The following is an 11,678-nucleotide window of genomic DNA, read 5'->3' as shown; positions in this document are numbered from 1 at the left end:
GGGGATCCTATACGGTTACAGCCTCCTTCAGGCACTCAGCTGCTCCATGGGCTGCAGGTGGATCTCTGCTCCACCATGGACCACCATGGTCTTCACCATGGACTCCAAGGGAATCTCTGCTCCAGTGCCCAGAGCTCCTGCTCCACCTCTTTCTTCACTGACCTTGGTGTCTGTAGAGTGTTTCTCTCGTACATTCTCTCTCCCCTCTCCAGCTGAAGTTGCCCAGGATTTCTTTCCCTCCTTCCTAAATATATTATCCCAAAGGTGCTGCTAGCATCACTGATGAGCTTGGCCTTGGCCAGTGGCAGGTCTATCTTGGAGCCGGCTGGCATTGGCTCTGTTGGACGTGGAGGAAGCTTCTGGCAACTTCTCAAAGAAACCCCCCTGTAGCCCTCTCACTACCGAAACCTGGCCATGCAAACCCAATACAAAGATGAACTGCTGTATTTCCAAATATTAATTTTATGATATGAAGTTTAAAGCAAATTAATGTAAAGGCAGTGCTGAATTTGAAAGCTAGATGTATATTTTTAAGGCAAGACAATGCAGGAATGTTAAGACACTGCAACAACTAGAAGTAATAGGGTAAGTTAAAGTTACCATAACAGATGTTTTGATTTTATGTCTGCATTCCCTTACTCTAGCTAATGTTGTCACAATCTTCTGGTTGCCTAAATATGGATTATTGCTATCAGCCATATCCCATCATCCTTAGGCAACTGTCCCAAAAAGGGAAAGGGGAATTTTCTTTGAGTGACAGATGCAGAATAGTGACAGATGCAGAATTCACCATTTTTTATCCTCTGTCTGCCATGTAAAATACAATGTGGAACAGTTCTGGAACACCTCTTCTTTGTAGACAAGAACAAAAGCCTCTTCCACAGAATACCAATTTTACCTAACTTTTTTGCCTTCATAGAGCAATAAAGCATTAAATAATTAATAAAACATTAAAAATTACCTGAAATTTTAGAACACATAAAGAATCTGTCTGAATTTATTTATACTTCAAAATGGTTTATGGTCTAAGCTACTATATCTTCACTTCATTTAAATTACAGAAACAATTTATTTTCCAAAGCATGAACACAGGCATATAATTCTTTAGTTATTTAAAGTAGTCTATCCAATAAATATAGAAAAATACAAACCTGTTATTTGCTGATGTAATTGGTATACCTACATAGATCCCAACCAGCTTATGCTAGAAGATGCTTTGGCCCATAACATTAGTCTACTACAGTCCTGTACATAATAGAATAAGTGAACAAGTGATCTGGTATGTGCTTACATTTTAAAACACATATTATCTACCTGATAACCTCTTTTAAGTTAATTGGGTATTTTACTATGCTCACAGACTATTTAAAAAGTGGACTAGGTAGCAGTCTTTTGGTGCAGTACAGGATATTCTAAATTCTGCCTTTTTTCTTCTATTTTTCAGAGGACTATAATGTCATGATAATATCTCAAATAAATAAATTAGGTTATTGCCATAAAATGTATGCTTGACTGCATTTCTATATGCAAAATCATTATGGCATTTTTCCAGTACAATGTAGCACAATTATCCTAGTGATATGAGTGGATAGTGGGAAGCACAAAGCAGGACTCTATCTCCAAGCCTGAGCAGCATGACTTACCCAGCCTAATCAGCTCCATAACTTCATGGTGTGAACAGCTTTCAGCATTGAGAAGTTCCATCACCAGCAAAGCTATCCCCAGCATTCAGTCTGGGTTAGATATTCAACCCCAGCATTCTTCCCTTCTCCTCTGATTCCCATTCTTCATAGCCACATTCAACAAATCTTGGACTTTCTGCCAAATGGTCTCCAGTTTTACTCTGTCTCAAAAGATGCAGGGGAAATCAGACCAATCCCAATATTAACGGGGGGGGGTTGAACTTAGAGTGAGGCCAGTGGCTGGGAAATGAAGGTCACAGTGAAAGAGGGCAGAGGAGAAAGGTTTCTGACAGTTTTCCCCGACACTGGGAGAACTCCACAGATGACTGCACTCTTTTCAGTCTCATCATACAGCATGAGAGAGAAAATCCTACCATAGAACCTCCCAGGGTTTCCAGCCTCTCAGATGGGCTTTGCCTCAGAGAGGATGCCTTGACAGGAACAGATGTGATAACAAATGACCTTTAGAATTGCACCCTGAGAGCTGTTGACTGTTTCCTGAATGCTGCTCATCCTCCTGAGCTCCTGGCTTTAGTTGGAAACCTTGAGATCCTGGCATACAACTAAAAAGGGTCAACGACAAGAAATAGAAAAATAGAGTATAAGTCTTAGAACCAAAAGGAAATGGAGGCAAAACCAGAGTTACCCATACATATTTAAAGACTCTTCCTTTGCTTTTAAAGATAAAAATCATAAATCTAAATGCAATGCCAAAACTAAGCATCATCTTCATCCCCAAATCAAAGAAAAAATTCTGAGATGAACAAAAGACTATCAAGTGATAATACAATGAAAATTGGGTCCAAAGCTATTTAATTTTTTAATTTTTATTCCAATCCAAATCAACCCAAATGTATAATATTAGATAACACAGTATTTGTATATTCCTGTGAGTGTGCTTTGATTTGCTGTGTGACAAAGTCATCTTTCCCAATGACAGCTTACAGGATAAGTGGAGCACACAGTGTACCTCGGGAAGTAGAGGACAGGCTGTGGGGGCAGATGTGTGTCCACAAGCAAGAGAGGAAGATGAGAGAGAGTTCCCTTGCTCCTCTTTGACTTCATCAGCCAAGAAAGTGTAAAGCTCTTTGAAATCAAGACTGTCACCATATCCCATGACTGGCATGGAGCAAAAGTCACATTTCACTCATACACTCATTTGAGTTTGCGTTGATGACTTCAGGCTGTCTCCACTAAGTCTCGGGGTGTGGGGGAGAAGGCTGAAAGAATAACAAAATACTCACTGGCATTCCATTTTTAAGGGAAGTTTGAGAAAAACCTGCCCCTGCTAGTGCAATGATATGCTACATCTCATTCACTGCCTGTGAAAAGCAGAGAAGAGAAAAAGGGGAGGGGTAAGTGGGACACGGAGTGAGACAGAAAGCAGAAGCAGAAACAAAGATGCAGTATCGGGAGACAAAATGAAAGGAGAGATGACATCGGGGAATGTGCATAAGATGCCTCTTACATTTGTTAAAACTAAACACGCATACAAACTATAAAGCTGAAATGAAAAGCACAGGCAAGCTTATTTGGTTTAATCCTTTCAAGCAGTGAAATGATTTTCTCTATGATTTTTTCCCTGTCAGTTCCTGTCATTTCCTTGCAATGCATTCTCCTTTCTCACTTGTCTTTTCTCCTTTTTCTTTTCAATGCCATCTTGCTTTGTTCCTTTTTCTTTGCTTCTGTCTGCTTCTTTCTTCCTCTTCCTTTCTTCTCTTGCTCTCCCTTGTCTTTTTTTGTCTTGCTCTTGCTCTCTCATGTGTTCTCTGAGTATATGAAGAACATGAGCACAAATAGTCAAAAAGCACTTTTTTTCCCGATGCTCCTTTTCTATCCCCATGTGGTTTTGACTATTGTAGCTCTGTTAGGTTTTAAATACACATGGCGAACCCACTTGTACTCCCATGTGTTTTAGAATTATCTACAGTAGCACACTGCAGGAAAAACATGTGGGAAGGGAATGTGTCAGAAAAGTTTCTTGTACTCCCTCCAACACGTGGGCCACATTTAACAAGGTCAAGGGACAAGTGTGGCTCACAGGCATTAGTTTGACCGGTACTATAAAAAGGATCATGCATTCTACTTTCTTTTACCTGCACACACTCTGCAGTTAATCACTCACCCGAATACAGCTTACAGAGTTTCAATTGATCTACTTTTATTTTTAGGCTGGATGATCAGCTGAACATATTTTAGGAACAGATTATTATATCTTTTTTCCTGATTTGACAATTCCAAGACAATAAAGGATATAAATGTAACAGAAGGAAACCTTTTCTTTTTCCTTTGTCTTTCCTCCTGCGTGAAAACATCATGCACGCTGTGATCGAGCAGACAAGGGTATGCCTGTTAAGCTGGCTGGCTGTTCCTAAGGCAGATACTTTCTGCTGAGGGTTCCTTCTGAACTTTCCTGCTACAACACCAAATTCACACAAAATGTCTGTGAACTGTTGGTTCATGTTATGCACATTTTGACACCTTTCAGCTGGCTTTCACAGATTTTCAAAGCACCTGTTCCAATACAACCTGTCTTTTTGGCAGCAACCAGTACCAGTAAACCCCTGATTTTGTTTCCTCCTTCACTCAACCATTTCTAACAATGTACATGTCAAAAAATATAATGAAGTGAAAGAAGGCAAATGATGTCCGGCTCTGCTAGATATCAGACCACACTTCCTGCAGAAAAAAAATTGTTCTCATTGTTACACAGACTAACTAAACTGCTCTTCCCTGTCACTCATTTCTTAGGGGAAAGGTCCAGCTCACTTGCAAATGGGCTGCTTGCCATGTAAGCAGATGGGCCTGGGGTTTGACAGCCAAGAAATGATGGATCAAATTTTAAAATTTGTTGCTCAGTCTTCACTCTAGTAGTTCCTAATTGGCCTCAATGGTACTTTATAGCTGTAAAAATGGTATAATGGCAACAACATTTGACTGAACAAACACACATCCCATGTAGGTGCTGCAAACAGGCTTCCTGGCTGACAAAATAAGAATGATGCCATCAGTGAATATCTGTTACAAGCTGACGTAGCTCTCTAAGGTTAATGTGTTCCTGTGTGAGCATATAGTGGAGTTGAAGGGGGTATCTAATGCTTATTTGGTCTAAGATACAGTATTTTGTCTGAAAAGATCCTTTTAATAAATATAGACAAAGCACGGGTTCACTTACATCACATAATAAGCATAAGGCAAGAGGAGGAAAGAGGTTTTTTCAATGATGCACTGTTTATAATACATTATCTAAAATTGTTATCACCTATATAACAAATATTATTCGGGATTTTACCTAGCAAATTGACCAAAATTAAATTATATTTGACGGCTACTAAGAGATGAAGAAAATAAATTTGCTTTTGGAAGAACACTGTTTTCCAGCTTTCTAAGTGCCACTATGGCAGTATACATTCACCTCAAATGCCTGTATACTCAGTGAAAACATAGGATGTGAAAACAATGTAGATTTATCTTTGATCTCATTAATGCACTTATATAGTTCTCGGTTGGTACCATCAGCAATTTGAATTAGTACTGATGAAAGGTTCACTTACCTATGAAATAGAGGCTTCTTATATTTCTTCATATTGGTTGTACATAGCTTTAACTCTGTATTTCTATTATCATTTTGACTGTATCATCATTTCATTAACTAATACCAGCAGTTGCAAGATAGGATCTTAACATTTTGCTTATACCATAATTGGAATTTCTCTCTTTGTGCCTCTTTCTTCTCTACATTTTGACAGGTTATTGATGCATTTGCAAAAATAGTTGAAGAATTCTGTGACTGCACCAATAATAAATTGTTCTGATTATAATTAGTGTTACCTTTAGAAATTACACTGTATTTTTAATAAAACTGCAGATACAGTAGAAGGGGATAAAATATTTTTATAAGCATATACAACACATTTCCCAGGGTCTTTTCCAATTTTTCTCCACCACCTTAGGCCCACTGCTATTTGGTATGGGCAGATTAGGGTAGCTGATGATTCCTATTGATTTAAATGTCGTGCTAGGAAGCCTAAATCCCCAAGAGCAATAGAATCTCCCCTATCACTATCCTACTGCTTATTGACCTAATTCACTAACCAACCATCAGGGTTTTCTCTCACAACAAATAAATCTTGCATGAAACAGACAGTACATGGGTACTTGTAGTTTTCAGTGGTGTTGCCAGTATAAAAAATTTAGGGTCACCAAAGCATTCCTCTTTGTTTTCTCAGATTGATCATAATGTCATTTGTCATTTAAAATTAGCAGAAACCACAACTGTATTATTGATATTAAAACTATTTCTACAGTCTGAAATAAACTTGATGTTATATAAACAACATAGACAATTTAGCATGTGTAAAATTACATGTATTTCAATGCTTCGATTTGCCTGCAAGTTATTACTAGAGCAGCTGCTGAACAGGTTTAATGGTTGCAGCATTATAACCACTAATTGAGATACTACTTAGACCCAGTGTTTACTGCTCAAAATTCTGATAATTAGCAATTGTTCTCTTTTGTTAATTGAGCCACACAAATGAAGAATGAACCAGGGTTTGTTATGTTACTCTGGGTCTCACAGGGCAGTCATTTCAACTAAAACTTTTAACTCAGACTCTGCAGATGCCTGCATCTGAATTCACTCTTAGTGATTTTACTGAGTTGAATAACGCATTTGTTTATATGTAAAAGCCAGGAGTCTAAACTTAGTGGTTCTGTAAAATGTGGTTGTCACTAGATGTGAAACACGTGCAACAAAAGAGAACACAAAAAATACACTATATATATATTTAAAAAAACCCAAAACATTCAAACCACTTCATACTACTTTGATAGGCAGACCTGTTTCAGAGCAGAGGCCTAATTCTGCTCCCAGTAAAGTTAATTAGAGCAACAGTAAGGTCCTAAATTGCTAGTTCTCTCATCAATATTAAGCTTTTATCAATGTAATTTGAAGCAGTATTAAAAGCAATAAATGCTAATTTATAATTGTTGATATTATCAAAGCAAGATCCTTTGCAACCATACATAACTGTGCCAGATTTTTATCACATTATAAAGGTTAACATAAGTGTTACAAGAAACATCAATGAGCTACGTACGCTACGTTTGCTTTTGGTTAGATAAGTATGCTTTGTAGTAGTTGATATTCCCTCTAGATAATGGATATGGGCCAAATTCTCTGCTGACACAAAGAAATATAAGTAATTTGAAGGCAGATATGCTGATTTACACTAGCTGCAGATCTAGCCCTAATATCTTTAGATGCAATAAACCATCTTAAGTAAGTCCGTTTCCTAACTATTACTCAGCCATTTCTCACAGTTGCCAAAAGGGAACTGTGAATGCCAAGGTCTGCGGGATTTTATTTATCAAAGCTTCTTTTAAGGCATCTATCATTTTGACATTCAAGCCTTACTTTATGATCAGAATCAAGCATTTTCATGAAACAGCAGGACTAATCCTAGAAAAAAATGCCACGTAGTGCTTCTTCTTGCAAGTGTGGTATTACAACATCTGTTTCAACAAATTTTTTTTTATGAAAACTGTTTATTGCATTAGCAGAATTAAATACTTTTGCTGCTTGGTACTGCCGAACTGTATAAAGAGAATTAAAAATGTTATACCATGTATCTCTGAATACTGGATTACTGATTACTCATTTTCTATATTTCCTCTTTTATATAATTTGATAGGAAGCTAACTAAGTGCAGAGCTAAGAAAATCACATTTTTATTTGTTATATTAATGCAAAACTATTTTACATGGCAAAATTAGGTGCTATGCTAAATAACATTTTAGTGTCATGACATTAAACATTTGGAGACAAATAGTACGTAAGCCATACAGCTTAATTTTCCTTTGTGGTTTATCTATTTTTACTTACATTTGCTGGATGTCAGCTTATAATAATTACTCTTCTACACACATCTCTAGCACTAATGTGACAGACTGTGAATTCTTCTTGACAATAGAGCATAATATCCTCCTTACAGGTTTCCACCAACAAGGCTACAATCTTACCATCACATGTATAAACATGTAAAAAGCCTTACTTAAAACATTGACAAATTTCAAATGTATTTGGGTTACTGTTTAAAATCACATACAGATTAGACTTTTCTCAATAAATCTAAAAAATAAAGCTAGATGTAAAAAACTTCAAGTCCAATGTGTGACATCTGTATCTGAGAACTGCCTGAACTTTGAAGTATCTGTAAATTGTGACAGGTCATTTGAAAAGCAGCAAAAATTTCCATTTAAGAGCTGCTTCTAATAAATGTTGCTTACAAAGACAGAATACCAAAAAAAGCATTTCTTAGCATTTTTGTGAGTATGACAAACTATGTCATCTGTGATACAGGACTAGGCTGGAATTACAGTAGTAATTCCAGTAAATCAGTGGGAATGTTTGTATTTCTCCATCTGACATTAAAAGTGGCATGTTTTATGTAGGCCCCATTTATGAACCTCCACAAATTTAGTCAAAGACATGAGAGTTTGAGCTTAAGAAAGAGCAAACACATTATGGACTACGTAGCTTTATTTCTCTGTGAGAGAAAAAGAAAGAAAGAGAATGACTGAAAAGTCAGTAAATACTGGACTTTCACTTAATTAAAAGGACTTCAAAATAAGTTAAAACAGATAACATGACAAAGCTGCTATCCTGGAAGTTATACTATCTGATACATCACAGTGACCCTTAGCTCACATCCCCAAATCCTTACATCCTTTTATTACTCAGTTTTTTGTGTGATCTTAGACATAAAGTATGCAAATTTTCCCTGTGATTTCTTTTTATTTGACAAGAAATAATAAAATATAAATTCAAATGAATTTTTAGAGTCTTGATCTCATATATATTTTTGTAAAATAAGAGAGTAATGGAACTTTTATAATAAGTGAGATTTTCCTTAATTGTTAGAAATCAGAGGAACTATGATGTTTTAAACAGTGCTATTTCTCTGGTTGCCTCTATTTCTGAGTACTTAAATTAGGACCCAAATAGCTTGAATGTATATAATTAAAATGAAAGTTTAAATTTTTTTTTCTTTTTTTTACAGTCTAAGGATACAGGTTCTTTTCATATATGAAGGGAAAATCAGAAGACTTTGAGTTTTGACAAATAGAAGCTAAAAGTAATTTGCATAAAGCTAGGTAAATAAAATAAATCAAAAGGTAAATAGATAAGTCCTACTTCTTTTTTAATAAATTAATCTCCTTTGCTACCTAGTAGCAAAAATGGTTTTCAGGTTGAACAGAGAAAAAAATACTAAATATCTGGTAAAAAATGTATTCAGCTGCTATAGATTTAATCTTTACTGAAATGAATCAAGTGCTTTCACATATTTAAATAAAAAGCTAATTTCCTGAACTGTTAATCAGAACTATTTGTAAGCAAACAGAGCATGTTTTATTGAATAGTCCTTGTCTCTAGCAAAACAATGCATTTATTGAAATTAATAAAACCAAAAAATTCTGAAAGTAAATATTATTTTTTAATATATGATAAGTACTGCACTTTCAGCAGATATGAGGACTGTCTACAGTAATCATATCAACTAAATAATCTCCATAATCACCTGGTTCAAGGTAGCATTTTATTTATTGTATTGCACTTTTTTGCCTGTGATTATGTGAGAAATTTTCCTGGCCTTTCTGGGCTATGCAGACTCCTTTTCTTTGATTCTATGATCATGTCAGTGACTGATATATGAATATCATGTTTTCTCTTAAGATATCAATCTAGCAAGAAATAAATTGTGTAGAAAATAGTTACTTATTTTTTACTGTTCTTATCTGGCTAAAACATTTCATTCAGTAAAATATATTTTACAATAAAAAAGACAATATTTATTTAAAAGAAAATTCTACAGGCATTCCATTAATGTGTGGAGGAAACTCAAGGAATTCAGTAATGATTTTGTAGAAAATTGATGTTAGAATATCATCTTATATTACTGTCTCTTAACTCTGTGAAGGAGCAATACACAGATAAAAAAATGCTAATCTGAGACTTTTCAGAAATTTTATGACTTAGTCTTCTGGACACAGTAAGTGATTTCCCTTCATTTTGAACAGTTGCATTATTTTGTTTTGACTAACAAAGTGCAAGCTGCAAAAATTACTAACCTGCATGGGCTGAGGTAGTTTGTTTCCCTGATTCATTAATATACAAGCATTAATGCATTTCCTTAAAAATTTCTTTATTCAATATACAAGTTAAATTTCTCTTGGACATTTTAATGAACAGGGCTTTAAAATATATATATATTCTGCACAAGTAGTAAAATCTGACAGAAATCTGATCGTCTGAATCCATTTCATGTCCTTTTTGGAGAGAAAAAGAGAGAAAGAAAAAAAAGTCAGGCTGAGAAGATGTGTAGAGGAATTGATAATATAAATTTTGTGGTGAAAATTATGATGAAACTTACATGCACTGCATAATCTTGCAAAGAATCTTTGCCGGTTGCTTTGCCTTTAAAGTTAGATGTTATTTTATAGATTTCAATATGCCATAAATGATAAGGGGATGTTGAGGAAGAAATTTCTGTTATGTGAGATCATACTCTATTTCTAACATTTTTTGGTGACTATCATTTTTTACAGCCTTGGTCTCTTTACCTTTGTAATTCTGCAGCCCAGAGCTCTGTCCTGTCCTCCATGTTATGGTTTTTCTTCTCTTCCATTTTATCTTGCCTTTCCTTAGGTATCATGTCAATATTTGACAACCATACCAAAAAAGAGGGAAAACCTTATATTGTCATCTCATCTGCCTGTTGCCATCCCTCTCTTGTTTCTGGCAAAATAAAAATGACTGGGACTTCCACCAGCCAGAACCCTGAAGCTTGGAGTTTGTAAATTCAGTGGTATTAATTTTTATACCAAAGTATTAGGCCAGTGGTAGTACTTCAGATCACACTCCAAAACTCTCAGAATTCATTCTCCACAGTGTCATGAGGCCTAATATTGTACACAGGGAGTTAGAATTGAGGGCCTGATCCTGCAGCCAGTATGATTTTCCTTTTCATTTTAACTAGGGCACAATTAAAACCTAGGTATACAAACACGTGTTTTTACAACACAGTGACCAGACAACCCACAGTGCCAGAAAACTGGAGGCAGAATCACTTGATAGCCGTGCTCAAAGAAGTGGGTGGCTGTGTTTGCATAAAAGATTAATTAATAGCACAAAAATATTAATATAAAAAAGTGAAAAAGGAAAAAAGTCAATTGATGAGGTCAAATGTAGCATGATTCAAATAAATATAAAATGTGATATGGTGAGATGTGATAAAGTCTAATCTTACTGCTCTTACTGCAACAAAGCTTCAACTGGCCTCCAAAGCCGACAGAGCTCTTAGATGACGGATTGTAATTAGTGAGAGTGATAGATACAAAATTCCAAACAGCTTTTATATTAAATCAACTGCCAGTCAATTACTGTGAATAGTTCAGATGAAATGAAATGTATTTGTTCTTTTTGACATTATATAGACACCAATTTGAAATCATGAATCTGGCAGAGGCCTCTAGCTTTTAGTCATATTTTTTTAGGCTGAACAGCTTTCAACATTGGATTTCAATTTAAGAAATGTTCAGCAGAAATATTTGTTCAATAAAGAAGGCCAATGCAGTAACATTATTGTCCATTCAGAACAGACATGCACAAAGAAAAAAGTTAGATATAAAACATGTTGCATACTTGAACTCCAAAGGTTGTATACTTCATGATTCATGTGATATAGAAAGGCCTTTACCGTTGTTTTATTACATCAGTCCTAATTTGGTCCTTAGCTGAGATATAAGCACATACCATTTCATTGTTTACTTGTAAATTATTAACAGTAGTACTTTTTCAGGACTATGGCAATATTTCAGCACGTAAATAATAAAATGGTAACACAAGAGGTTAATGTCTCACATGAGGAGTTCATTAGATTTTCATGGAGATGTTTTCGGATAGCGGTTGTACACTTTTACTAAATCACTAGC

This window comes from Neopelma chrysocephalum, unplaced genomic scaffold, assembly GCF_003984885.1.
Source record: "Neopelma chrysocephalum unplaced genomic scaffold, ASM398488v2 Primary Assembly neopelma1_102, whole genome shotgun sequence".
NCBI classification, from domain to species: domain Eukaryota; kingdom Metazoa; phylum Chordata; class Aves; order Passeriformes; family Pipridae; genus Neopelma; species Neopelma chrysocephalum.
Note: the sequence above shows the minus strand (reverse complement) of the source record.